The sequence below is a fragment of the Lissotriton helveticus genome, chromosome 8, assembly GCF_964261635.1.
Source record: "Lissotriton helveticus chromosome 8, aLisHel1.1, whole genome shotgun sequence".
In the NCBI taxonomy this organism is placed as follows: domain Eukaryota; kingdom Metazoa; phylum Chordata; class Amphibia; order Caudata; family Salamandridae; genus Lissotriton; species Lissotriton helveticus.
In genome coordinates, this window is record NC_136069.1 from 57,185,710 (window position 1) to 57,212,561 (window position 26,852).

Consider the following 26,852-nt stretch of genomic DNA (forward strand, 5'->3'; position numbering starts at 1 on the left):
TCCTACCATTAGGATAGCTGGTCTACAAGGTTGACTTACAACCAATCACCATAAGGGTTGTTTGGACTGATACAAGGTGATCACTAGAACTAGTGAACATCATATATCAGGCCAACTTCTCACAGTCGTGCTGTCTGGCGACGTGAATGTTGAACAGCGTTGGGATTAGGGAAGAGCCCTGGGGTACGCCGCAGATGATCTCAGTGGTGGTGGAGCGGAAGGGTGGGAGGCGGACGCTCTGAGTTCTGCCGGAGAGGAAGGATGTGGTCCAGTCCAGGGCCTTCTCTTGCATCCTGGCGCCGTGTAGGCGTGTTCGTAGTGTGCGGTGGCAGACCATGTCGAAGGCGGCTGATAGGTCCAGGAGGATGAGGGCTGCTGTTTCTCCATTGTTGAGCAGGGTCCTGATGTCGTCGGTGGTGGCGATGAGGGCGGTTTCGGTGCTGTGGTTGCTGCGGAAACCGGACTGGGATGGGTTCAGGATGTTGTTGTCCTCGAGGTAGTGGGTCAGTTGTTTGTTGACGATTTTCTCGGTGACCTTCGCCAGGAACGGGAGCAGGGAGATGGGACAGAAGTTCTTGAGGTCCTTGGGGTCCGCTTTGGGCTTCTTGAGTAAGGCGTTGATCTCGGCATGCTTCCAGCTCTCTGGGAAGGTTGCTGTCTCGTGTTGATATCTTTCTGGAGATAGGGAGCGATGATCTTGATGGTGTCGCTGTCGTTTATGTTGGACCAGGGGATCAGTCGGCTGGTGGTCACGAGGGTGGAGGTCTCGGTGATTGGCGGGGAAGTCGTGGCATTGAAGCTGTCGTGGATGTCGGCGATCTTGCGGTGGAAGAAGGTGGCCAGTGAGTCGCACAGGTGCTGCGAAGGGGGGCTGTCGTTGGTGTTGGAGTTGGGGTTGGAGAGTTCCTTCACGATGCTGAAGAGCTCATTGCTGTTGTGTGCGTTGTTATCCAGGTGGTCCTTGAAAGCGGTCCTCTTGGCGGTTCGGATGAGTTGATGGTGTCTGCGGGTGGCGTTCTTGAGGGCTGTGTGGTTGTATGGCCATCATTCGCGGAGCCAGTCCTTCTCCAATTTCCGGCATGTATGCTTGGAGGCCTGTAGGTCTTCAGTGAACCAGGTGGCTTTCTTGCTGGTTTGGCTGTTGGAGGATGTCTTGAGTGGAGCGAGAGTGTTGGCGCCATCGTCGATCGACTCTCGGAGGTTGAGTGCGGCGTTGTTGGGTTCAGTGGGATCGGCTGGTGGGGACTGGGCGAGGGTGGTGGCTAGCTGCTCTTCGGTGACTTTGCCTCAGCAGCAACGAGGCATCTGTTAGGTGCGGTGGTGTGTGGTGGGCTTCCTGAAGGTGAAATGGACCCAGCGGTGGTCGGTCCAGTGGGGTTCGGAGGTGTGGTTGAAGGATACGTGGGGGCTTGCGGAGAAGATGGGGTTAAGCGTGTGACCGGCGGCGTGGGTGGGTGTTGTCACAAGCTGTGTGAGTCCGAGGTCGGCGAGGTTGTCGATCAGGGTGGCGGAGTTGAAGTCGTTGTTGTTCTTGAGGTGGAAGTTCTGGTCCCTGAGGAGAATGTAGTCTGTGGAAGCGAGGGCGTGGATGCTGATGAGGTCGGCGATGGAGTTGCCAAACTGTGGTCAGGGTCCAGGGGGTCTGTAGATGAGGGTTTCTCTGAGGGTGGTGTTGGGGTCTGTGTGGATCTGGAAGTGCAGGTGTTCGGCGGTGCTGTGGGTGTCGTCGGTGTTGGTCGTGACTCTGAGGGTGTTCTTGTGGACTATGGCAATTCCACCTCCTACTCCGTTGGAGCGGTCGCTGCGGGAGATCTTGTAGCCTTCCGGGATGGCTATTGTGAGAAGTTGGCCTGGTATATGATGTTCACTATTCTAGTGAGCACCTTGCACCAGTCCAAACAACCCTTATGGTGTTCGTTGTAAAGTCAAACTTATAGACCAGCTATCCTAGTGGTAGCATGGACAAAGCAGTCTTAGGCTAATACTTCAGAGCCTCACGGACCATATACTAAAGAAATTGTATAAGAACCACTTCTGGAAAGGTGAGTAGGCCTAGGGCCTAGGAAATCGCTGGGGCTACGCTGGTCAACCAAAGGACTGGAAGTAGGAGACCCACAGGATGCGTGTGCAGTGTCTAAACACATATGCGAGTTACCATAGAGAATCAATGGGAAGGTAAAAGTTACAAAGTAGTTGATATCGGACACTTCCGGGTGGACTACGGGAAAACCCTGTTAAACTAGGACACTTGGATAGTTGTTACCCACGGGAGCACCGGAGTACTCGAGTTACCTCACCCAGGGAAGCCGGGTGCATAGGTGTTCTTTTGTGTCGGGTTTCGTCGATCAATCCAATGGAGAGCTGCAAGAAAGTGCTGCTAGCGACCAGGAAGAAGATGTCCGGATGGATCCAAGGGTGGATCGGAGCAGTGAAGAACCTGAAAGCAGAGGGGACAGAGTCTGGGTCACTAGCCAGTGACCAGGAAGGAACCAGGCAATGTTGAAATGCAATCAGGTGAGGATGTGAAGCTTGTCTCTGCAGCCACGTGGACCAGGAGGTGTCGACGACGACCAGGAGCTGGATACGGACTGTCCCACAAAGTATCTAGCTGTTGGCGGTGTCGGTATCCGGATTGGACCCAACAAGCCTTGGCAAAGGCTATACACGCAGGAAGGCAAGATCGGCTTCTGTTCAGACCAGCAAGGTCTGCGGAGCTTCCCCTTTACAGGAAAGCAGGAGCAAGCCCAGAGCAACCAGGCAAGCAGTGTTATTTCAAAAGGATGTCTTCGCGCGGGCCACTAGCCAACAAGCTAGCAACCGCGAAGACGCGTCGAGGAGAAATGCAGGCACAGGCCCCACGCGGCACTCGTGGAGTGTGGAGGGCTGAGCTTCGGTGCACTTACTGCTCGGGGCTTGGGCTTTTCAATCCCCAATGCACAACTTCGAGGATGCCTCAGAAGCTGCACAAGTAGCAAAAAGCAGGTATTGCAGGATGTCCGGTCCCACGTCTCTCATGTCCGCCACGGGTCTCAGCGTTACTGTGGATGTGGGTCGGAGTCAGAGAAGTCTGGAAGTCCAGAGTCTGCCTCGCTGAGTCTTCGGGTTCCGGCTCGAGCGTCGACAAAGCAAACCGACAAGTTACTGGTGGTGCCTGTTTGCACAAGGTGGTCACTCCTTGACCACAAGGGAGATGTCTTCAGTCTTTCAGTCGAAATGGAACATCGAAGGTCCAAGAGTTCATTCAGAGTTTCTTTCCAGGATAAATCTAAAGTCTCTAGACTCTGCTCCTATCTTTATACCAAATTAAGGGGCTGGATTACCTGCTAGGTCCCTCCTGTGGGTGGAACCTGGGAAGGGGGTGGTTACACCCCTTTTCCTTTGTCCAGTTTCGCGCCAGAGCAGAGGCTGGAGTACCCCAGCAACTGGTTTGAACCGGGCTATGCGTGGAGCACCTTGTGTGCCCCAGGCAGTGTCTCATTTCTTTCAACCCACCCTGCCCCAATACACTAAAGTCTGTCTGGGGAGGTGCTAGCACCTCCCAAGGCAGGAAACCTATTGTCCAGGCCTCCCCTGCCGGAGTTTCGTCCAGCAGCAGGAGGTCAGACTCGTGTCTGTGGCAGCAGCATCCATTTTGTGATGCTGAGGCTCCGTTTAACTTTAACCGGGTAAAGTAGAACTTACATGTCTTCTCCCTCTAGAAGGGTGAATGCTACCCCCGCCGCCAGAACTGGCGGGGGTTGGGGGGTAGTATTCCAAAGCGTATGACACCTTACACGATGACATGTTTTGATAAAGCCAAATCAAAGTTAGCAATAACCCTGAGGATTATAATGCACTCAAGAGTATATGGTAGGGCTATATCATAGAACAGCTATAAGGACATGGTTCCGAAAGCTGCAGACAGGCTCAGCTCATGCTAGAGCACCATCTCACATAAAACCAAGCGCTCTGCCTCCAGGATTGTTAAGGCCTGCCATAGAAGTGACTTACAGGTATACATGTGTCTATATATAAGGGTAGATATAGGTATACTATATCTAAGCAAGGGGTGATTACACGACCTTGCCCAAGCTGAGTGATCAGCCTGTGATGTCAGTTTGGATGGCCAGCCAGGGGTGGCATAATACATGCTGCAGCCCCTGGTAGGCCGTGGATGCACCTATGGCCTGGGTACCTATGATACACTATACAGGGGCTCACAAAGGTGATCCAATACCCAATTGGATATGTACCTAAGGTACATGGTATGAATTTAGAGAGAGAACAGCTGGGTTGTGGGTCTGATTAGCAGGCCCACAGCCACACTAGAGTCGAAAAACCAGTGAATCAGAGCAAAAAGTGGGGTGACCATAGGAAGCAGACCCTACTCTCCTACAGCTATGGCGATGTCGGGTGCTGAGGCGGGGTTCACCCAGGTCTCCATCAGGAAGGCGACGTCAGGGGCGGTTGAGTCGAGGAGGCTCCAGAGTTCTACGGTGTGTTTGCGGGTGGAGCGAGTGTTGAGGAGGATGCCTCTCAGGTAGTTGGGTTCATTGGTTGGTGGTTTTGCGGGTTGGATGCTGGTGAAGCTGCAGTTCCGGCAGGTGAAGGGCCCTTGGGTGCGCTTTAGGGTGGCCCGGTAGCAAGTGCGTTCTCGTCTGGGGTTGAGTGCGTGGAGGGTGCAGGTGTCGTAGAGCAGTCGGTGTTGTGGTGTCTTTGGGGTCAAGGGGTTCTGGCGCTGGGCGCGGTCCAGGCACGGACGGGCGCAGACGGGCTTGCATTAGGCACGCCCGCTGTGCACGGACGCGCAGCGGCCGCCATAAGAAGGGGAGGTGGGAGGGGGTAGAGCGTAGAAATATTTATTGTTGATTACTTAAAATCATTACAATCAGCAAAGTACATATCCAAAACAGAGTCAGATTAAAAATATACAGATACAGTGTACATTTATATCCAAGACGAGATCCACAGCTAAGCCCTGACAAAGTTTGTTTGACTACCAATAATCGGTTTACTAGAAGAAAGTGCATTCTGCCTACAGCAATAATTCACAAAATACAGTACTTTAAAACAAAGACACAAAAAATTAAAAACACAAAGGAATAACATTTAGGACAAATTTGACCATACAATACAATTAAGCTAATGAACGTTTAGCAGCAGAAATTAAGGTGCCTTGTGCTCACAGCTAAAGTTGTCCAGTAAACTTTTAGAATAAAAAAGTACATGAAAGACAACCCACCATTATGAAATTGCGTTAGATAAGGCATTTGCAATAAAGTGCATTTACAGTAATAGACTTTAACCAGGCTTCAAAATGCCCACACTCTCCCTAAAAACATTTGAAACCGATAAAAAAAAACGCACTTGGGCCATCAAACCCTAACAACCATAGTTTGAGGACAATACATAACGCAAGAAAATCATTGCAGCTTTTTAAATAATTTTCATAGCAGAAATGTCTTCACTTGAATTGTCTATAAGGTGGGAGGGAGAAGCAGCTGGGTAGGGGGAATGGACGAATGGGAGCGCGGGGGTGGGGCCGCAGGGGAGGCAGCGGCGGGAAGCGGGACCGGCAAAGGGGGCAGACAGGCACAGGCATAGGCGGGGGAGCAGTGAGGCAACAAGGCAAGAAAGCAAGGCAGCAAGCAACAGGCACAATCAGGACCACTACAAAGTACAGTACAGAATTACAACAATAGGGCAGTAAAACACAACAGCGTGGGCAGAAACAAACCTACGGGCCTACCACTGGCCACCGCAGGTGGCAGCCACTGGCATGGCCTACCACTGGCATGTGGCGCAGGTGGCAGCCTGCGGGTCGAGGAGGGCCTCGAACTCAGCAGCCGCTGGGTCAGGGGCAGGCACAGTCCAGTGGAGCTGCGCGGTTTGGGGAACGACCTCCCTACAACAGGGTCAAGGGTCGCTCCCCAACATAATCATTCAAAAGAATACATAATATAGCCTTTAAAACTGCCATATGGGAGGCGTGGCTTAGCGGGCGATCATGGCGGACGTGGCTTGCTAGAGCTCCCGCCGGCCCGACACTTATCCTGGCATTATCCTGGTCCCTGAACCCGAAGAGTGTTCCACGACGGAGGTGACCTGAACGGACGTCGCTGGGAGCCGTCCGGTGCCCGAGATACCGCGCGGAGACCATCTGGCGCGAGGAGGCGAGTGGGTGCAGCGAGCGGCCTGGTGCCCGTCGGACAGGCCGGGGCCTCAATTTTGGCGTACCCGGGCCGGAAGGCCGGGCCCGGGGCGAACGGCGCCGCTCCCGGACGGTGCTCCAGGGCTGCCCATTGCCGGCGGACCATCGAGGAGTGCCCTATCTCTCCCCACATTATCAGCGGTGGGGGCCCGTGCCTCTGTGGGAGCTTTGTTGGAGCTGCGGCCTTCCTGACCTCGGCGGAGCCGGGGCCTCAAGTTTGGCGGCCCCCGCCCATCGTTGTCCCTTTGATCCTGGGACCCTCCGCGGTTGGCGCCTACAGCGCCCTACATCCCTGGGCGCATTCTGCTGCCGGCGGGCATGGCATTCTTCACTGCAGCCGACCGCTGTGCCCGGCCGTCGATGCGCGCTGCACCCTCCGCCCTCGCGGACCGAGGCGAGTCAGACAGGGGCGGCCCGCGCCCGTGACGAGCCGGAGATACCGGTGAGGCCGGTGCGGACCGGGCGCCGGCCCGCTGTGGGAGCCACCCACCTGTGCAGGAGCAGGTGCAGGACGCTGTGCCCTGGGGGGGCTGCTGCCGGCCCTGGACGACCTACATACATTGGGGCTCGCTGGTTGCTCTGGCACAGAGTGGAGGAGACGGACACCTTGGGTGAGGCGCTCTGGGTGGCGCTTACATACGCTGGGATCTAGCGGGGCTGCACTGCCTGAGTACCTCCCTGTGACCGACGGCTCGGCGACGGCGAGATCCTGAGTGGACTGGTGTACATCGGCCACCCCGGCTGGGGCCTGAGTGGGGGACCTTCAAGCGGTGCGACCCCCTGCAGGTGCGTGCTACTGATAGATCGCTTTTGCCGCCGCCATGACCAGGGGCACGGCCGCCACAAAGACTGGGCCAATCGACAAATTTACCGGCCCTGGTGGAGGTGCTGGAGCGGCTGGTGGGGGCCAGAGTGCTGGACCGGACAACGCGGCGCTGCTGACGGCCATTACAAAGTCCCGTGATATGTTGGACGCGAAGATTGGAGCGGTGGGAGCCGATGTGATGCTTCTGCGCCAGGACCTCCGCAACGCAGTCGCCCGCATTGCGGAAACGGAGACCAGAGTCACGGCAGTGGAGGGTGATGTTGGCGTCCTTCAGAAGAAGATTGCCGACATGGAACAGACTCAACGAGGCTTGGCGCTGCGGGTGGAAGATGCCGAGGGGCGGGCGCGACGGAACAACCTGCGCTTTGTTGGCTTTCCGGAGGACTGTGAGAAAGGGCCTATGATGTCTTCCTGTCGCGGTGGCTGGAGAACTGGCTGCCCCCGGACGCCCTGTCGCGCTGCTTTGTAGTGGAGCGCGCACATCGCACCTTGACGCAGAAACCGCCGGCTGGGGAGCGACCTCGCCCGATCATCGCAAGGCTCCTTAACTTTCACGACAGGGATGTTATTCTCCGGGAAGCGCGGCTTAAGGACACGCTGCTCTATGACAATCATAAGATTATGATATTCCCAGATTATACCAAACTAGTTCACCAGCAGAGGCACTCCTTTCTGGCAGCAAAGGCCAAGCTGCGTGGTCTCAAGATCCAGTACTCGCTGCTCTACCCGGCTCGCCTTCGGGTGATCTTCAACTCGAAGACTCTTTTCTTTGATACACCAGAGGCCGTCTTCAATTGGACAGATGAAACTGTCAGGCTTCGCCCGCACGTCCAGCCGGGGTTGCACTCCGGGTCGCCACGTGGCTCCTCGCAGGACCGGAGCGACCCGCCTGCCAAGGGGAAACGCCATCGCAAATCCCGCTCCCGACGGAGGTCCCTGTCCCGGGATCCCTTGCTGGGGGACACACAACCTGACACAGATTAGCCTGGCGAGGACTCCGGATTGTCGCCGGCCGGGGCTGCCTACTGGTGGCCTCCCATCGATGTCCATACCCCGTGGCTGCTGAGCTCTGGCCGATGGAGCAGCCATTGACTGGTGCAGTATTGACTCCTTTCCTGGCGGGGGTGTGGACCCTTGCGGTCTGACACCCCTTGGTTCGTGGTGCCTTACTACTGATGTTACTATATTCTTGGAGTGGGTTCGGGGCGCACTTTATGGGCTGCCTCCTCCGGATGGGGTTGGGGGGTGGTTCTGGGAGTGTGCCTGGTTGGTTTTAAGGGGGGTCTAGTTGGGATCCATTGGTATGACTGGCTTTAGACGCTGTGTTTTGGGTCTGAAGTACCGTGTACCGCGACAGATGCTTCATTGTTTATTGAGGTATTGGGGTGGGGGAGGGGGGTTCTGGGATGTTTGGTTGCTGGTGGGTTGGGTTGGGATTAGTGGGGTAGCGGGGATTGGGATTGTGTTCTGTGGGATGCACGTGTTTTGTATGCTGTCGGCGGCTGGAGGGCTGGGAGTCTGGGTTGGGTTGCGGGGATTGTGGGCACGGACCCATTGTGACAATGGCTGACGCTCCACGACCTGTGCCATCTGCTGCTCTCATGCGTGTCTTGAGCTGGAATGTCCGGGGGCTCCTGGACAAGATCAAACGGGGGGCTGTGCTTCGCTGGGCAAAAAGGGACCTGGCTGATGTGCTCCTCCTCCAGGAGACACACATGCTGGGTACTAAAGCTCTGAGCCTGCAGAGGTTTGGCTTCCACCAGGTGTTTCATGCTGGGTTTGCTAGGGGCTCGAGGGGGGTGGCCATCCTGGTTCACAAACGATTAGCCTATACCCATGAGCGTCAATGGCTCGATCCGCAGGGCCGGTTTGTGTTTGTGCAGGGGAAGATTGGTGCGGAGCCCGTAATTTTTGGTAGTGTGTATGCCCCCCCCCCCGCTGCAGTGGGCCCTTGCGGAGCGACTGTTTACCCTTTGGGCCGAACTCCCCCGCTATTTGGCGGTAATTGGTGGCGACTGGAACGATGTGATGGATGTGGCTCTGGACAGGCAGAGGAGGCAGGGGGTCGCGGCTGCGGCCTCTCCTACGAAGCTGAGTGCAATGATTGATGGCCTTGGATGGGTGGATGTGTGGAGACATCTTCATGCAGAGAGACGAGAGTACACCTATGTGTCTGCTGTGCATGGCTCCCTTTCACGCTTAGACTGTGTATTTGTACCGGGGGCCTTCCTTGACAGAGTGAAGGGGGCGGCGATCCGGCCTCGCGGGCTGTCCGACCACTCCCCTGTGGCGGTTCAGATTGACCTTTGTAAGGCGCGCCAACCATTCAGGTGGCGGATGTCTACGTGGCACCTGCAGCAACCGGGCTATTCCCGACATCTGCGCAGTGCGATCGCCCACTATTGGCGGGACAATCTAACGGAAGGGGTTGATGCGGTGACAGTATGGGAGGCCATGAAACCCGCCCTGAGGGCTGTCGATATTGCCTGGTGCGCTTCTGCTCGCCGGACCCGACACGAAAGTATTGCTACTGCGGCGGAGCGTGTGGAAGGGCGGGAGGCACGACACAGGGAGGCGGCCGATGATGTGACGCTGCGGCTGCTTTTACAAGCACAACAGTCTTACTCCTCGGTCTTGTTGGATGAGGCCCGACAAGCGTGGCTGGCTACTCGTAGTAGGGTGTACCAATGGGGCGACAAGTCCTGCACCATGCTCCACCGATTGTGTCAGCAGACTTTTCAGCCGGTCACCCTACCGGGGCTGGTCGACGGCGCGGGGGTAGCGATGACGGACCCCTCGATCCTTGCAGCGAGCTTCGCGCGCTACTACGAGCATCAGTATGCCCCTCGTGAGAGCCTCTCCCCCGATGGCATTGAGGCTTACCTCGCGGCGGTCCGCCCACAAGCGGTACCTGATGAGGTCCGCGATGCCCTGGATCTCCCCCTGACAGCTGAGGAATTGGGTGACGCGCTGGGTCAACTCAAAGCGGGTAAAGCACCTGGGCCTAGTGGGTTCCCCAGTGAATTTTACCGGCAGTTCCACCTGCAACTTGGGCCGCATTACAGGCGGGCACTGGAACTGGCTCGGGAGCGGGGTAGCCTCCCCCCGGACTGGCGTCACGCCGAGATCGTGGTATTTCAAAAGCCGGGCAGACCCCCCGAGCGCCACGAGTCCTACCGCCCCATCTCCCTTATTAATTTTGAAGCCAAACTCCTGGCCAAGGCGCTTGCGAATCGCCTGCTTCCCCACATTTCGGCCCTTGTTCACCCGGACCAGGCGGGATTCATGCCGCACCGGGCGACGCGACACAACATCCGGCGGGCGCAGGCGGCGATTGACGCGATCGGGAAAACTGGGGACCAGGCGGCGCTGTTATTGGCTGACATAGATAGTGCCTTTGACTCGGTCAGCTGGACCTACCTCCTCGCCCTCCTGCCACTACTGAACCTGGGTCCGGTTTTCGTCTCCTATGTGAAACTGCTCTATACCGATATCACCGCTTCTGTGCGCGTCTCTGGGGCGATTTCCGCGCGATTTCCCGTGGCCAGGGGCACTCGTCAGGGGTGCCCCCTCTCCCCGTACCTCTTCGCGCTGGCCATGGAACCTATGGCTGCCCGAGTGCGCCAGGACGCGCTCTATCGGGGCTTCGTGTGGGGGACGGGCCACTCGGACCGCATCGCCCTATATGCGGACGACGTGCTCTTCTTCATGACCGATTTACAACGTACAGGGCCTCGTGTTCTTGACATAATGCGGGAGTTCATCAGGCGTCGGGGCTCTTTCTTAACCCTCGCAAGTCAACCCTGTGGATTCTGGGGGGAGCTTCGGTGAGTTGCCAGTGGGCTGCGTCCCTTCAGGTGGCGGTCGATGGCATGAGGTACCTGGGCGTTTACCTCTCGGCCTCGCCTGCCGTGGCATGGGATCGTAACATCCAGCCGGTGTGGGACAGGGTCCAGGTTGACGTTAAGACCTGGACGCGTATGCCCCTTAATATCTATGGCCGGTCGGCTATCTTCAAAATGGTGGCCCTGCCTCGGCTCCTCTACCAACTGCAAAATCACCCGTATAAAATAGGCCCGCAGTGGTTCCGTGGTGTCAACTCGGTGCTGGGCAGATTTCTGTGGGCCGGGGGTGCTTCTAGGGTGGCACTGCGTACCTGCTTTCTCTCTGCCTACTGTGGCGGCTTGGCGTCCGCGGACCTGCTATCGTATTACCAGGCCTCCCACCTTCTAGTGCTCAACGAGTGGTGGTATGGGGATCGTAGCGATCCGGCCTATGCACTGGAACACTCCTTGATGGGAGGTGCCACACTCCACACTCTGCTGTACTCGGCCAGGCGGAGGGGGGCTTTGCCAAGGGTCACCCAGGTGGTCTTCGCGATCTGGCGGCAGGCTCTGCGCCGTATGGGGTGGTGGGGCAGGCTGACGGCCGAGACGCCGCTGTGGCATAACGGTCTACTACCAGCGCTGGCCTCCTTGTCCGGGTTCGGCGGCTGGGATGCGATCGGGATCTCGTCCCTTGGTAATGTTCTCAATGGAACCACACTTAAATCCTTCCAGGACCTTAGCTCCGAGTATAATTTGTCCAGGTCCCAATTCTTTCGCTATCTTCAGTTCCGCCATGCCCTTGGCCCCAGCCTGGTGGGGTTGGAACAGCTCCCCGACTTTAGTCCTATTGAGGCTAAACTGTTTATGGGCGACCTGGGCGACAAGAAAGTCTCTCAGATATACCGCTCCCTGGTCGTGAACTGCTCCCCCTCCCTCTCGACTTTGAAGGCCTCCTGGGAGAATGATGTTGGCCCCTTGGATGATGACGATTGGCGGGAGGCCCTCGAATCCCCTCGTGGCGCAGCTATAGCCGTCCGTCTTAGGTTCATTCAATTTAAATACCTCCATAGGGCCTATTATACTAGGGAGCGGCTGTGGCGTGCGGGCCTCATAGCTGCCCCTGAATGTCTGAGGTGTGGTACTGAGAGGGGGACGCTCTTCCATACCGTATGGTCCTGTGAGAGGCTGACCCGATTCTGGGCGGGTGTGTGGGACTGCCTGTCGGAAGTACTGGGGTGGGACGTTCCCCGTACCCCTAGGCTGGGTCTCCTTCATATTCTGGAAAATGTTGGGGGTAACATTTACAAACGCCACCTACTGCTGTTGGGACTAGTGGTAGCTAAGCGTGATCTGGCCCAAGCATGGAAGAGCGAACGTGCCCCCCCCCTAAGTGCGTGGAAGGCTGGATTAGACTATCTGATGGGTTTAGAATTACCCGTATTTGAGGCCAGGGGGTGCCCCCGGAAACACTATAAGATCTGGAAGCGGTGGGCAGACTACAGGGGTCTGGACCTCGATCCCCCAGCTGATATTGATGATGTACTGGCCCTCGATGTGGACCCCGGGCCCTAGGCTGTTAGCCGACTCTGACTTCGATTTCCGTCTCCTGTTGCTGACTTGCGATCACGTGCACTGGGTTAGGGTGGGATAAGGGGTGGGTAGTGGGAAGGGGTGTTGGGGGATACTGTTGGGGATGGGTGGGTCGGGGGGGATTTGGGGCGTGCCCCTTTTGTTTCTACAAAACTCTGAGTTCACTACCATGCTTTTATCTGTACGTGTTGTTGACGGTCTCCTCCTGACTGTGGAGGGCTGTCCTGAATCTTGATTGAACTCTTAATAAACACGGTTTTGAAAAAAAACTGCCATATGTGATGTCTCCAAACAAGAGAAATATATCTCAAGGGACAAAACCCCATGTGCAGGCAAAGAACGCAAAACGTGGTATGGTTGGCATAACCCACTCATACAGTAGTATAACCTTTTCAAAAATCACCTAACGCAAAAGCAACCCATATACCCCCTGAATTCAAAGCAAAGTGCATTCAAATGAAGGACCTATCAAACAATAATGTCCTAGTGGAAATCTTGGTTAACACAGTCTGAAAATTGCACGGGAGTGGAAATTCAGAGGAGGCGTAAAGAATAAGCATACTCTGTATAAAAAGTCTCCCTTATGGAATAACAAGAGGTCCCTATAAGAGATAATGAAAATCAAAAGTAATGCATACCAGCAAACCGAACTGCTTCCAAAGAAGCATGAGGCATAGGTAAACTTCCGAACCGGAAGAAACATCACAAGCAAATGACTGCTTGAATTAGGCTGGTCGGAGCTTGTGGAGTTTCACTTCGCAAAATATGGCAGAGCTACCGAAAAACTCAGCAAAATCCGCGGAGTTCTGTGAGCTGACGGAGTTGCACTGGTTGTCTGTGTTCCCTGTTTAAGTAGGTGTGTAGTGTGTATACTGTTTGCAATGTCCCACAGTAACGACGAGTTAGAACTGTACTGTTTTGGCACTGCCTGCCTGAAAGTTCACTCCTCGCTCCCTCATGCAGAGACGGCTACCACAACAACATCAGCTCTGTCTGCATCCTTTTGTGCACCATCCCCAACCCAGACGCATAGAGTGTAAACATTGTATGGCTGTCTGTCACTTACCTGTGCTGTCTGTGGCCCTTGTGAAGTCTGCTCTGCTACTTGCCGGGAACCGACTTGAGGACACCGACTCCTCCCTGGGCGCAAATCCCTCGTTATGTGAAGCCCTGCAAAGGAGCGCCATCATCATCACATCATCATAAGACGTGGAAGAATGCTTGGAAACGTAGTCTCAGCATGCGGGACTCTGCAGTGAGGCGAGGGAGACTAGGGCAGGAAAAGGAAGGTGGAGGGGTAGCAGATGCACTCAGGAAGCAAGAAGCGAAGACGGGTCTCTCGGAGCAAGAGCCTGAACCGTCGGTGCATACGTACAGTCGAAGTAAGTCTGCATTTTTCAAGCTTTATGTCTGCAGTCTGCAGATCTCAGCAAGTGCCTCTGCCCCTCTGTGTTTTCCTCCACCTTTCCAACCTAACTAATAATTTGTGATCGTTTTTTTGTTTCAAAATCTGACCGGTAAAGTCTTGGGGTTGAGGAAAATTGAATTTTGCCTTGTCATGTGTGCCTACGTGTTCCCCATCCTATGTAATATGTGCATGATTAATATGCATGTATTCCCCTATGACCGAATAAGGACGCAATTATAGTTGTGTCCAACGTAAGTATGCCAGTTATCCAGTCCCCGTGAAAGCAACGTGAATTAGGCTTCTAGGCCTATGTTGACACCCTTTTCCATTGTGCACGTTAATTCAGCAAATTGTCCCCGTTTCTAGGCCTCATGAGGGCCCGGACACTAGATTCAAGCTCCAGTCTCCTGAACGCACTCTGAGGAGCGATACAGCCCCCACCTGCATCCCTGACCCTTCACTTACTTCCTGCCGCGCAGCGCGGTGCCCGGCCTGGGTCTGTCTGCCTGCCTGCCAAGAATATGTTATGCCTACAGTTATCAGTTCAGCTCTCCGTCTTCACATTCCTAAGCTAACGAACCGCATAAACATCTTCAGCTATAGTCTAGTCTTCCTGTCTCCATGCAAGTGAATTACTGTATTAATATCCATAGACGATTCATAGCACACGCAATACATGAAGCATATATGCATGCACCAGTCTTAGTGTCAAGTAGCCTTTACCCTGATAACTTTTAGATTCTATCAACATGTACTCCAAACACCAGATACCAGATATGCTATAGGTACATGTCGTCCTGACATCCCAGACTTCCGTCTCCTCTTCTAGTGTAGAAGTCAGAGCCCCCCAGTTCTCCCCAGATACACGTCATAGTCCGTTTGCGCGCACCACTAGGTTAAAGGTTCCAGCTGCCCAGGTAGCCCCCTCCATGTATCCACCCATTTCATGACACTTCTGTGACGTCTACATCACATGTCTTCATGCACGCCCTGTGCACGCCTTCTTTTTACGCCCATGTATTCTTATCTTACGTTTGTCACTTGTAACGCCTACTGTATTCAATGTAATTATAATGTGTTCCTATATATACCATGTACTGTTAATAAGACGTGGCAGCTGCCATTCGTGTCATTCTATTTCAGGCTGTTCCGATCCTGTCCCTTCCCTTATGCCTGATTAAAGCCTGTTCAACTCCGATTCCTCGGATCCTGCCTCTTATTTATTGAGCTATCTGTTTTCATTAATGTATTCAAAAATAGTACAGGTAATTAATTATTTATTTACCACATAATGGCGCCCGAATAGGAACGAGCCCTTTCCCCACGCGCCGGCGATGTAACGCAGGCCCCCTGACCCTTCTACAGCCGTGACGGAACCCTACCGTGCACGTGCAGATATTTCTGCTTCAAGTCTCCCTCAGGCCCACGGAGGAGACGGAGACTGCGGTCCGGCATCCAGACGAGGCGGTGTGGAATGCGGTTCGTCCCGACCAGAGCCCAAGCCGAGAGAGCAAGGTCCGAGGTATCCGGAGGCCCACCTGTAACCGAAGCTCGAAGCGCATGCGTAGCAGTAACCAGACGTCGTAGCAGTCCAGTCCAGTCCGAGGCGTTCAGTTTCTGCTTCCCGGTGAGTACCGTTGCGGGGGAAGTATCTAGACAGGTTCATTAGTTTGTCCCTGGTCCGATGGGTTTGGTTACACAGATCCAGTCCGAAGTATTCATCTAGGTGGATACGGTATGACGTGTCTCTTTATGAGACCGGTATGTTCTGTACTGTTTTAGCAGTGCATCCAGTATTTCTGTACTGTTTTTAGCAGTGCATCCAATATTTCTATTAAGTCTGTTCTCGAGAAATTCAAGTATTATGTTTTCAGTGTATCAGGTAGTATTCTGTTCAAACTGTTATTAATGTATTTTATGTCGTGGTATGAGTGATTTGTTTGCCATTTCATTACTGTGTTTATCGTGTATTGTGTTTAGTCCAAGTACAAATTCAAGATGCCTCTGTTTTCTAAATTACGTCAGATCAAAACTAGAAAAAGGTTACTCGAAGAAGCAGTTCCTGTCCCTCCTAGGGACAGTCCTGGTCATTTTATGTATCACAAGCATGGCTTAGATGCCATATTATATCTAGACTTATGGGCGGAGTACACGAAGGATCTTGAAGAGAAATATAGATGGCCTGTATCAGGTACATGGGATGCCGAGTGCATCATGCGAGTAGAAGAAGCATTATGGAAAAAGAAAGCCAGACAGTCCCAGAAAGACGCCATCGAGTTATGGCGCAAAGAATCTCACAGGAGATCCGAGAAAGAATTCAGAAAAGCAGAATTAAGTAGGGAATCCTCAGAAAAAGCCCAAGAAAGGGAACTTCTAGAAGAAGGTGAACGAGTTAGAGCAGAACAGTCAGACAGAGAGAGAAATGCCCTTATTAAAGGTATGTATCCTCTTCTTGCCGAGGGCTTGCCGAAGGCAACCCCGGAAGCATCCTGTAATTTACCGCCACCCTTGGTCCCGACTAAGCTACGTCATAAACCGACTGCAGCTGAAATATTTCTGTCGTCCTATTTGGACGATACTGTCCCAGAATATGCAAATCCTATTCTGCCTGCTCAACCTCAGCACCCTGTTAATAATGTAATTCCTGTTCCTCCAGTCACTGGTCCCGGGAACCCTGTCCATGTGCCAGTACCCCCGGACCAGTCCACGTCACGTGTTTTGCCAGTCACCTTACCAGCACATTCAGTATTAATAGACGATTCTAGTTCAGGAGGAGCGGCGGGAGGTGCTCCTACCACCCCGCCTCAAGTAAAACGAATGACGCTGAGAGAAGCAGCGTTACAGCGTACGCCAAAAGTGACTACATACGCAGACCTCAAGCGACACCTTACTGATTGCATATATGATTCAGTACCAGGTGAAGATCACATGATCTTGTATTCAGTACGTTTAAGACGGGTTGCCAACTTTTTGGACACCCTGCCCGATATGAAGGAACATCTAGACAGAATATATCATTTTATCCGTACAGGGGAGAATTCAGGAAGTATTCACGAAGCTATGGCACACAGAAAGGTCGAGATTCAAAGTATGATTCTGCAATTTATGATTAACTGTTTAATAAGAGAACAGGATTATCCTGATAAAGACAAAGACGAGATGAAAGCCCTGACGAGATGGAGTGACAATATAGCCGAGGGAAAACACAAGACACAAGGTAGTATAGAAAGTATGTACAGGAAAATTCGTAAGGAAATTCTACGTATACACGAGAAGGAGAAAGCAAAAAGAGCAACCGAGAAAGAGAATGACTCTTCCAGTGAAGAGGTAGACAGCGAGAATCCTGACAGAATAGCGTATGTAGTTGGACTAGATTTTCCAACAGACATTCACGCCTAGATTACAAGAAAGTTTTTCCTCCTCCCGTACCAGAACAGTGTTCTCTGGAACAAGTATTCCAGGCTACAGATAAAATTCTGAAATTACGAATAGGTTATAGTGAGCTTAGTACCATGCATGAACAAGAACTAGCCCGATCAGCAGTCCGATGGACTAGTGATTCTACCACGTTTTCAGATGAAATAGTGGCCCAAACGTTTCTGAAACTGCCCCCAGCCGAGCAGCGTCTGGTGGGTATGTATATGATCCAGCACCTCATCACACTGTATGAGGATCAGCATTCTGATCCAGGTCCTTTGTATGATGTCCTGAACGAGCTACTCTTAAACAGATGGAAAGGTCTAGGTACTGATTTAATTAGTGTCATTTTGGAACAACGCCATAAATACAGAACGTTCCTGAATCCGCATTTTGTCCCTGTTCCACCCCCAGTAAGAAAATCATTCTACATAGACAGACAGAATCCGTTACGAGAAGTGCAACCAGTTAAAGGAGCGGGGGGTGATCTAGAACGAGTATTTGTTTACACCCCTATCACGAAAATAGAACTTCTGGAAATGAAAAAGTTAATACCCTGTCACGATAAAGATCCAGCAGGGTTCCACCGTGAATTAAAGGACATGCTCCGTATGGGAGAATACACGTATCCTGATATCATTAAAATGTTAAAGGTCCTGTTGCCTGCGGGCATATATGAAAAACTTAAAGAAAAAGAATGGGAGGTGGGAGAGAAAAAGATAGATTGGACCGCATTAGAGACTGAAGATAACACACGAGTTCCAGGTACTGGTCTTGGGGAAAAAGCTAAAGCATTGCCCGAATTGTTAATACAAGTCTTGCCAAGATTACTAGCCACGAAAAAGGAAGACTGGGATGCTATCTCAGCCTGTAAACAGAAACAAGATGAAGACACTAGTGATTTTTATTCTAGATTTGAGAAATGTTTCATTATAAATAGTGGTCTGAAAACAAGTAGTGAATCATATCCACATCTTTTTGTTACCAAACTAGTCGAGAATTCAAGCCCACAAGTTAAAAATCGAGTACTGAAAGTCGAGAGTACTTGGCAAGCTAATACTCCGTCACAAATGCTCCAGATGCTCCAGTATCACCAGAACAGAATCAGGGAAGAGCAAGAACACGAAAGGAGACGTATGGAAGACACGAAAATGAAAGTGCTAGTTGCACAGTCTGTTCCACAAGACAGTCAGAAGAGGGGTCCGAGTCAAACTAGTCATCCTGCAGCTACCGTTAAAGGGACCTGCAATTATTGTAAACAGCCAGGTCAATATATAAACAAATGTGCAGTTCTGAAACATAACATAGCTACTGGTAAGACGAAAGAGAGACCACGTCCTCCTAGACAAGAACAAGTTCCGCAGAATACGCCAGCACCGCAGAACGCACAACAGACAGTTACAGTACCGCAGCCTATAGCTGCCACACAACACGTTACACAACAGATGTACCAGTATGCACAGTCAGATTATCCAGAATATCAGCAGTATTCATGAAACAGCCTAGATCAAGAGGGTCCCTATGTACACAGTCAAGTATTAGGGAAAGACAGAATGTTTCTGATTGATACAGGGGCAAGTAGGACTACCATCAGTCATGACGAGGTTCCAGGGGCTCCACTCTCAGGCTCAAGAAATGTTTCCCTTGGATTTTCAGGAAAGCCTATTGTTAATGAAATATCGAAACCAGTTTTCCTAGAAGTTGGTCCATTGTCCCGAACTACTGACTTGTTACTTACGAAATCTTGTCCAGAAAATTTATTAGGTATTAAAACCCTGAAGGAATTAGGAGCAGTAATTTGTTGCTCCCCAGAAGGAGTGAGACTGTTCTTACGAGATTTTAAAGGTCATTATGTATTACGTGATTTTGATCCAAGATTAGTGAATGTACCACAGCATTTATGGGCGCAAGGCCCAACTGATGTAGGTTGTATGCATATTACACCCTATCGTGTCACTCTGAAACAAGGTGTTGTATTACCACGAATCCGACAGTACAAATTGCCACCTGAGGCTGTAGCAGCCTTATCCAAAATTATTGACGAGCTCATTGCTCAAGGAGTGGTTGTAGAAACTGACTCCAATATATGTAATTCTCCTATTATCCCGATTCTTAAACGTACTGATCCAAATGCACCTCCAGTTTATCGATTAGTGATTGACCTTCGAGAACTCAATAAATGTATCATACCCCAGTACCCAGTGGTTCCAGATATTTGTTCCCTATTGACTGCCATTGATTCCGAAGCTACGTTCTTTACTGTTATTGATCTCAAGAACGCATTCTTTAGTGTCCCCATTCATCCAGACAGCCAGTTTCTTTTCGGATTCTGTTTAAATGGAAGAAGCTATAAATTCACACGAGCTCCTCAAGGTTTCACAGAAAGTCCTAGTATTTACAGTCAAGCACTTAAGAGACAACTAGACAATATTCACATGCCAACTGACACTGCCCTGCTCCAGTATGTCGATGATCTACTGATCACAGCCCGTTCTGAACGTGACTGCGAACGTGCGTCACTTACGGTCTTGTATTTCCTGGCCGAGATGGGGCACAAGGTGTCCCCTTCGAAATTACAATTCTGTGTCCAGCAAGTGGTCTACCTTGGACACTTACTGTCCAAGAGGGGTAGGCAGTTGACACCAGACCGTATCCAGTTAATAGCACATCTTCCACAGCCCAAGACTCAGAATGAGGTACGAGCTTTTATCGGCCTCACTTCTTACTGCAGACAATGGATTCCTCAGTACGCATATCTAGCCAAACCACTGATACAGTTAACGACACAGGAGGCAGCCACATTGACTGTCCTCCCTTGGACCCAAGAACATACACTTGTTTTCAATGAGTTAAAGAAAGCTTTATGCCAAGCACCTGTTCTAGCAACACCGAACTACAGTAAGCCTTTTACACTTTTTGTCACTGAACGTGATGGTACTGCATTATCTGTTCTCACACAAGATCAAGCAGGACAATACAAACCCTGTGCTTATTTTTCTAGCACATTAGATCCGGTGGCCCAGGCTTTGCCTGCGTGCCTCAAGTCAGTTGCAGCCACAGCACTAGCTATCAGACAGAGTGATTCCATAGTGTTAGGACACTCCCTGACGGTACAAGTTCCACACTCCGTGGAAGTTCTTTTAAACCGAACACAGACTCAGCACTTGACAATTGCACGTTTAACAGGATATGAACTGACACTGTTTCAGCCACACATAGAAATCAGACGCTGCAACATTTTAAATCCCGCTACACTGTTACCCTCAGTTACTTCAAATCCTGCCACACATGACTGTGTGGAAGTTGTTAACACCATGACAAAGCCAAGACAAGACTTGACAGACATTGCGTTACCTGATCCCGATCTGACGCTTTATGTAGATGGTTCATGTATGAGAACAAGTATAGGAGAACTAGTAGCCGCGTATGCAGTGACTACTGAGACCGAAGTTATAGAAACACATCGTATTGACACCCTGTCTGCTCAAGCCGCAGAGCTCGCCGCTCTGACCCGAGCCTGCATACGAGCCAAGAACCTGAAAGTAAACATATACACAGATTCACGATATGCATTCGGAGTCGTACACGACTTTGGAGTACTCTGGCAAGAGAGAGGTTTCATGACTTCTCATGGAACCAAGATTGAGCATGGCCCCCTCATTCAAGCTCTGTTAGAAGCAATACATTTACCGACAGCTATCGCTATCATGAAGTGCAAGGCACATACGAAAGTTACTGACATCATTTCCCAGGGTAACGACCTAGCAGATCGAACAGCCAAGCTTACAGCTCAGACTCCAGACATTCCAGTTAACACGACACAGACAGACATTCCAGTTCAGACTACTTGTATGGCAGTTAAGGACCCTACACAAGACGTACTAGACATCCAGTCACATGCTACTCCCGATGAAATCAAGAAATGGTCTGAACAAGGAGGGGTCCAGACAGATCAGGGATGGTTGACGAAGGGAAAAGCCACATGGTTTCTCCCCGACTCTATGGTTCAAGTCATTATTAACACCGCACATAGTCCAGCACATTTAGGAGAAAAAGCCATGTTAGACAGTATTCAGAACCTCTGGTTTAACAAGCATTTACGAGCAGCCGCCAAGCAGAAAGTGCGTACCTGCATGATCTGTTGTCAGTTCAATCCAGGTAAAGGTGTCCCGGTGGAACAAGGTGGATTCCATCCTCCTGACCACCCTTTTGAAGTCCTCCAGATGGATTATATTCAGATGGAGCGATGTCGAGGTTTCAAGTATGTTCTCGTAGTTGTATGCGCTTTGTCCAGATGGACAGAAGCATATCCAGTCCCAGACTACACTGCCGCGACCACTGCCAGGCAGTTGGTTCGTGAGTATTTCCCCCGCTACGGTTTACCGAGGGTCGTGTATTCAGATAACGGCCAGCCATTCTCATCCGAACTCATGAAACAAGTATCCCTTCTGTTAGGGTACCAGTGGAAGTTCCACTGTGTACGATATCCCGAGGCAGCTGGCCTCGTAGAGAGACATAATCAGACTTTAAAGATCCGCATTGCCAAAGTATGCGCAGAGAAAGGCGTAGATTGGTTGGTAGCACTGCCAGTTGCCCTTTTTTATATGAGAATGGTCGCTCACTCCCGTTCAGGTCTGTCCCCCTTCGAAGTCATTTTCGGTCGTCCCCCAAACATGTGGGGTACACCTAGACCACGTACAATTACAGATGTTGACAGTAATATGCTGACAGATTACCTGGCTTCCTTGATGTCTGCACTACTCTCTTGTCGTTCACAGGTTGCCGCTGCTTTTCCAGACAACACTCAAGTAAAACCGCACGAGGTAGTTCCAGGCGACTTCGTCCTCATAAGGAACTTCGATCGTTCAAGTCCGCTGGAGCCCCGCTGGAAGGAGCCAAGACTCGTCCTGCTAACAACAAGGACTGCAATCAAGGTCGAAGGTCGTAAGGGGTGGTTGCACTCCAGTCATGTGAAGCGATTTCATGGACTCAGACCAAAAACTTTTTTCAAAGACTGCCCCGTTCTCAAGGACTGCCCAGACACTGAATCTAAACTTCCCCTGTTAGAGAAAACTCTGCAGCAGGAGTATAAAGAAAAATTAAGGTCTAGTAAGTCAGCCAGTTTAATTGTCTAAGTCCCTCTCGGGTGAAGCGGTTAGACAGGTTCCTGACATGTATGAGATAGACCGACATAGTGAGAGAGTTAGTCGAAACTCTAAGAGAATACGTTATCACAAAGCTCTTCGAAGCCGATGCATTGTTACTCTTTTAATTTCAGTATTTCTGAGTTTTATGATTACAGGCATTAGTTATGTTTTATATATATATTTTCCTCCTACTGTTTCACACGTGCATGTTTTCTAATGTTACAGCAGAGCACACTTTTAGTGAACTGCCTCCTCACGAGTTATCCTATCGTCTTGCCATGCGTAATAATACCTTTATCCGTATGTTACACTATTCACACCAGACCAGCAATGCCACTAATTGTTGGGTGTGTGGTCGACTCCCCCCTTTCCAGACACCGAAGGGAGTTCTGCCACTCTTTCCCTATCCGTTTTCACACAATGGTTCGTGTGGAGCATGGTCCACGTTAACGTCATCCTCAAAGGATATGTCCCTTCTGAATAGAACATGTTTCCCAGACAAGGAAGGTCTTTCCCATAGAACAGGGTTAGATCTAGAAAATGAAGTATATTATCTAGGTAATTATTCCTCAAATTTCATGGTTTTGAATGTTCAGTCCGAGACTACTCCAGATTTGCCTGCTATTACAGTTCTACCAGTGAAAGGCGAATTATGTGTCAGAAAGAATGGTTCTGTACATCTAGGACATAGTGATTGTACTACTATGGTCGAGTATAGTGACAGTGGGAAGTCTATTTTCAAAGCCTCACGTCATTCGTATTTTGTGTGTGGTCAGACCGCATACGTACGTCTGCCCCAAGATTGGGATGGAACATGTTACATTGCCTTCCTACTGCCACCAGTTTTCCTAGCCCCATCCGATTATCACAGAAACACACATCTAGTACACGTCAGACATAGAAGGGAGATCGAGTCCCCAATTGTCGATCAGACTGAAACTACCTTAGAACAATATCAAGACTTCAATAAAGGTTTCTTTTTCTTCATAGGTCCTGTCCAGAATAGTAAGCTAATACGTAGACTAACTAGAACCCTTGAAGCAGTAGTGAATGAGACTACTTCCGCTCTAGGTAACTTAACCGAGGAGCAATCTGCTATGAGATTTGTCGTGCTCCAAAATCGTCTCGTCCTTGACGTCATACTGGCCGATAGGGGAGGAGCTTGTAGAGTCATCGGATCTAGTTGCTGCATTTTCATTCCTAATAACGCACCGTCTGTTTATTCAGCTATAACCAGACTTCATAAAATTGCCCATCAGTTGCACCAGAATCCAGGCACCTGGACATAGTCCGGTTGGCTCTGGAGTATAATATCTGCCTGGGGATGGAAAGTATTGTCATTCCTGGGTATAGCAGTAATGGTCATATTCAGTTGCTGTCTCTGTTTACAATGTGGCCCTGCGATTTGCGGCTTGTGCGCTACATCCTGTATTCCTAGTCCAAAGTCCCGTTCCAAGAAGATTCGAGACGAGCAAATGATGCTATATGAAATGATAGATGGTATCATGAATATTGATGTTTCCTGATGGAAACGTAGGGCACAAGGAGGGAATGAGGAAAATTGAATTTTGCCTTGTCATGTGTGCCTACGTGTTCCCCATCCTATGTAATATGTGCATGATTAATATGCATGTATTCCCCTATGACCGAATAAAGACGCAATTATAGTTGTGTCCAACGTTAGTATGCCAGTTATCCAGTCCCCGTGAAAGCAACGTGAATTAGGCTTCTAGGCCTATGTTGACACCCTTTTCCATTGTGCACGTTAATTCAGCAAATTGTCCCCGTTTCTAGGCCTCATGAGGGCCCGGACACTAGATTCAAGCTCCAGTCTCCTGAACGCACTCTGAGGAGCGATACAGCCCCCACCTGCATCCCTGACCCTTCACTTACTTCCTGCCGCGCAGCACGGTGCCCGGCCTGGCTCTGTCTGCCTGCCTGCCAAGAATATGTTATGCCTACAGTTATCAGTTCAGCTCTCCGTCTTCACATTCCTAAGCTAACGAACCGCATAAACATCTTCAGCTATAGTCTAGTCTTCCTGTCTCCATGCAAGTGAATTACTGTATTAATATCCATAGACGATTCATAGCACACGCAATACATGAAGCATATATGCATGCACCAGTCTTAGTGTCAAGTAGCCTTTACCCTGATAACTTTTAGATTCTATCAACATGTACTCCAAACACCAGATACCAGATATGCTATAGGTACATGTCGTCCTGACATCCCAGACTTCCGTCTCCTCTTCTAGTGTAGAAGTCAGAGCCCCCCAGTTCTCCCCAGATACACGTCATAGTCCGTTTGCGCGCACCACTAGGTTAAAGGTTCCAGCTGCCCAGGTAGCCCCCTCCATTTATCCACCCATTTCATGACACTTCTGTGACGTCTACATCACATGTCTTCGTGCACGCCCTGTGCACGCCTTCTTTTTACGCCCATGTATTCTTATCTTACGTTTGTCACTTGTAACGCCTACTGTATTCAATGTAATTATAATGTGTTCCTATATATACCATGTACTGTTAATAAGACGTGGCAGCTGCCATTCGTGTCATTCTATTTCAGGCTGTTCCGATCCTGTCCCTTCCCTTATGCCTGATTAAAGCCTGTTCAACTCAGATTCCTCGGATCCTGCCTCTTATTTATTGAGCTATCTGTTTTCATTAATGTATTCAAAAATAGTACCGGTAATTAATTATTTATTTACCACAGGGTGTTGGGTCCCCTGAGAATGCTGGGTTGAATTTTTGGATCCCTGTTGCTCATTGATTCGACAGCTGGTGCAGTGCTAGAGCCCCTTTTTTACCGCGTCTGTCACTGCTGTAATGTTTGTATTTCCCCCCATTTGCTTGCACTGGCATCAGTTCATTACAGATTGGTGTTGTTCAGGCCCTGCCTTGGTTGTTCATTAGCCTGTGTTTAATGAGCAGCTTAATTGAGCTTTCTAGTAGGGCCACCTGTCACCCTCCAGACTCATTAACATATTAATGACCCGACATTGTATTCCCTGACAGGCAACAGGGTTTTCTTATTTGTTATCTGGACAAATGTTTTATGCAGGGACCTGAATGGAAATGGAGACCAAAGGAACAATTGTGCCTCTGCACTATATTTGGGTGCATTATCACCAAACACGCTGGATCCTAGAGTGTTATGTGAGCCCTTCAAAATATATATAACTGGAGGTCACTTCAGTATCCCGATTTATATTTTATTTAATTAACGTAAATCTGCATCGAACGTGTGTTACATTCACTTTAGGAGTGCTTGACCAATGCTTCTCTCAATGTTTTATGGTGTCAAATAGACATTCCTCATAAAGATTTAGGTTCCAGATATAACTATGGAATGGACAAGAGGGGGTGGCCAGGCAAGATGGCAGAATAGACGTGCCTCGCTAAGGCTCCCGTGTCCCGTCAGTGAAATTATATGGAAGCATCCTGTGTACTTTGCACAGCGAAAGTACAGTGTTCTGACTCTACGAGTCACGTGCTCCTTCTGCTGATCATCTGTAGTCCGTTATCCCCATCCTGCAGGTAGTCAGTGAGGGGACGGCAAAAGAGTCCTGCGAATGGGGAGGCGGCCTGCCCTGTCCATGCCGAGACCGGGAGAGGTGTTCGTGGACGAAGAACACCCACCCACGCCTGAAACGATGCACTGGGCCCCCCAGAGCCGCGGCAAAAAAATCAGAGCTGGGCACCTGGGGATACACTCTGATCGGGCCGGCGCCGGCTCTGCGGCGCTGGTGAGAAGATAAGAGGATACCCGGCGACACCCACAGAGGGAAATGCGACGTGTGGGGAAGATATATGACCACAGTTCCCCTAGAAACACACCGCAACATCCTGGCAGCGAGATCGATTGACCTGGAGAGCTTCCACTAAGACAGGGCATTAAGGCTGATCGCCTGACTAAGAAGGAAGAAACGCCGACCCCAATCGCGCTGGTGTGGTAGGGCAGATCAGGAGCCTAGATAATAGCCGCTTTGCTCCTGGGTGGGACTGGGTGGACTGTTTTGCCCCCCGGGGGAAACAATTGGGAGAGCTGGAGAGAGACTGTGAGGCTGCCCCGGGCTAGGTGTGATCCTCTGTGGAGCACCACGCTGGAAGGATTTACCCCATAGGTTTGCCCTGCGACTGATGACGTATTAGCAAGGCAGGTGCACTGATTGCTACCATACACCAGCACTGGGACTCCTCGAGCTGATCACGAGTTGATGACAGCCCACGTGGGGAAGATACCTTCCCTAGATTTCCGGTGAGGGAGAGCCTTCCTACAAATGTGGAGTGCGGGGTGGGGGAGAGGGGATGTGATCACCAGAACATACGCTCAGCTCAACCCACTGATCCCACCTGTGGGCGTCTGCGGTCGTCATCTGAAACTCCCTGCAAGGAGGAGGCACGGTGAAGCGGACAATCCCTGGAGGGCACGGATATCCTGA

At 50.9% G+C, this 26,852-nt stretch overlaps 1 protein-coding gene across 8 annotated transcripts in view; it reads right to left on the reverse strand.

The window, feature by feature from the left end:
* Positions 1-26,852, reverse strand: part of LOC144772352 (sodium/potassium-transporting ATPase subunit alpha-1-like) — a 3,188,308-nt gene that overhangs the window by 594,338 nt on the left and 2,567,118 nt on the right. The gene's annotated exons all lie outside the window — the stretch shown is intronic.